Genomic DNA, 2,841 nt, shown 5'->3' with positions numbered 1-2,841 from the left:
CCATCCATCCACTCATCCAGGATCCATCTACCCATCTACTCATTCACCTAGCATAAGGACCGATGCAGGACCTCCTGACTTGGCCTATCTTCCCTCCCACAGGCCTCAGCCTCTGGACTGTGACCACCAGCCTTGTACTTAATTGGTTCCTGCTGGTCCTTGGGCTTCAGGACTTTGCCTCCAAAGCTCCCACTCCCATTCAACGCCTACCTCCCTGGGGCCCCCAGAGGCTTGGGGACCCAAGAGCCCACTTGAGGGCCTCTCAAGGGCAAAGACAGAACCTCCAGGTCCCGCACCCTTCTGTCCTTCACTTTGCCCAGGACCTGAGCTGAGAACTGGGCCAGGGTCTGCAGAAGATGGTGGCTGGGGCCCCAATCTAGGACAGAGAAGGGTTTGGAGTTTGGCAAGGGTGGTCATGGAAAGAGGGTCACCTGCATCCAAAGTTTAGGAGAGTTTCCTCCATCCTCCTGCCCTCTGCCTCCCCACCTCCCTTCTCTGACATTCTTCTACTTTTCTTTTTTTAATTATAAAGTCTTAAAAATCTAAATCAAAATTCTCATTTGTCCTCTAAGATTTCAAGTCCTTGGTAATATGAAACTGAAGAATCACAAACACTAACAGTCACTGGGTCTTTCTCCCGATCCCTGCTCTGAAATACCACACGCATCAGTTAGATGCTGCTGTGTAACAAACTGCCCCCAAATTCTGTGGCTCAAAGTATTTACTCTTGTTGGAGTCATCATGCTTCTGCGTGCCCTCTTATACAAGGCACAGCTAGACTTTAAAAGTGGTCACAGGGGTCAGCAAAATAGCTCATTGGGTAAAGGTGCTCGTAATCAAGCCTGGTGACTTGAGTGTGAACCCCAGGTCCCACATGGTGGGAGGAAAGAACATACTCTTCCCAGTTGCTCCCTAACACACACACACACACACACACACACACACACACACACACACACAGAGCTTCCTGTAGAGAGGAGCATAAAGACCAGAACTGCTGAGAAGATTCGGGGGGTTAAAGTCCCATCACCTGACCACCAAGTCTGAAGACACAACAGCTTCAATACACAAGCTCCACACAGTGGAAGGAGAGAATCAGCTCTTGAAAGCAGCCCCTAACTTCTACATGCTTGCCATGACACCAATGGGAGCTCTCCCTGAGAAATAAAGGCCAAAGAGGTTCTCAGAAGGAAGCATACAAACCTTAGAAACATTTCGAGTCTCTGCATGGGTGGCCAGTTCCAGCAGCCCCTCAGACTCAGCAGTGCACGGACATGCCAGCGTCGAGCCCAACACCGAAGCCTACAAACCCCAGGGCCAGTCTGATACTTGCCCCCAAGACACCATGAAAATGCGTGCAGAGCCAGGATGCTCAGATCTGAGCGCCTGCTTACAGAAAGTGACCAGCTCCATCCAGCTTCCTGGATGGTCTGTTCCAGGTGCCCTGTGGACACCAACCCATACAAGCTCAAGCCCCTCACAGAAAATAGCCCAGTAGGTACATAGAGCTATGGATGCACTGTACCACCAGACTGCTGCTATGCTGCTCTGTTTCATGACGAGGAAGAGTCTAGAGCAGGGACAGTATCAATACTAGAATTGGTGTCCAGAACCCCTAGTGAGGGGCTGGGGGAGCGGCTCTGTGCTGGAGCCCTGCCTGGAATCCCCCAGGGAGAGGCGGTCTTTTGACTTCTACAACTTCCTGCGGTGCAGAGGTGGGAACACCCCGAGATTAGAACTGAACAAAGGGCCAGTGAAATGACTCAGTGGGTGGAGGAGCTGCCACCAAACCTAACAACCTGAGTTTACTCCCTGATACCTGCATGGCAGAAGGAGAGAGCTGACTTCCACAAATTATCTTCTGACCTCCGCACTTGCAGTGTGCAACTCAAACTTGTAAGAACACACACACACAATAATTAAATACATTATTAAAAAATAAAATAGGAGGGGCTGGAGAGATGGCTCAGTGGTTAAGAGCATTGCCTGCTCTTCCAAAGGTCCTGAGTTCAATTCCCAGCAACCACATGGTAGCTCACAACCATCTGTAATGAGGTCTGGTGCCCTCTTCTGGCCTGCAGGCATACAGGCAGACAGAACACTGTATACATAATGAATAAATAAATATTTTAAATATTTTAAAAAATAAAATAAAATAGGAGTTTGACTTATGGCTCAGTGCCTAAGTGCATTGGCCGTTCTTCCAGAGAACCTGAGTTCTATTCCCAGTACCTACATGGTGGCTCACCACAATCTGTAACTCGAGTTCTGGGAAATCTGACACCCTCTTCTGGCCTCCATAGGTGCTGCACATATGTGGTATACATATGTGACATACATGCAAAATACCTGTGCTAGTCAAGATTATGTAGAGTCACAGAACTTATGGAATGAATATATATATATACACACACATAAATACACGTATATGTCTCTCTCTGTGTGTGAAGGGAATTTATTAGAATGACTCATAGGCTACAGTTCAGCTACCCAACAATAGCTAGCTGTGAATGGAAAGCCTAAGTATTGAGTGGTTGCTCAGTCCCACGAGGCTGGGTGTCCTGAAGCAGACCCAATGCCAGTGAAGAAATGGACGGGCTGACAGGGCGAGGGTAAACAGTGAAGAAAGACCAGACCACCTTTTCTTCTGCCATGGTCCTGACAGAGGCTTCTAGCAGAAGGTGAAGCCAGACTAAATGTGTGTCTTCCTGCCTCAAGATCCGATCACAAGTGTGCCCTTCATTTCTGGAGGGTAGTTCATCCCAGAGATAGTCAGGCTGACAATCATGAACAGCCATCACAGAACACATACATGCAAAATAACCACATAAAACTAAAATA

The 2,841-nt window shown here is 48.4% G+C and overlaps 1 protein-coding gene across 2 annotated transcripts in view; it reads left to right on the top strand.

The window, feature by feature from the left end:
• Positions 1-592, top strand: part of Meis3 (Meis homeobox 3) — a 13,037-nt gene extending 12,445 nt beyond the window's left edge. For both annotated transcript variants that reach the window (XM_013351450.2, XM_005361061.3), the window contains exon 14: positions 103-592. The gene's annotated coding sequence lies outside the window, so the exon portion shown is untranslated. The remainder of the gene's footprint in view (positions 1-102) is intronic.
• Positions 593-2,841: the final 2,249 nt, after the last annotated feature.

Source organism: Microtus ochrogaster, linkage group LG4 (genome assembly GCF_000317375.1).
Source record: "Microtus ochrogaster isolate Prairie Vole_2 linkage group LG4, MicOch1.0, whole genome shotgun sequence".
Lineage (NCBI taxonomy): Eukaryota > Metazoa > Chordata > Mammalia > Rodentia > Cricetidae > Microtus > Microtus ochrogaster.
Note: the sequence above shows the minus strand (reverse complement) of the source record. Positions and strands in the feature narration are given on the sequence as shown.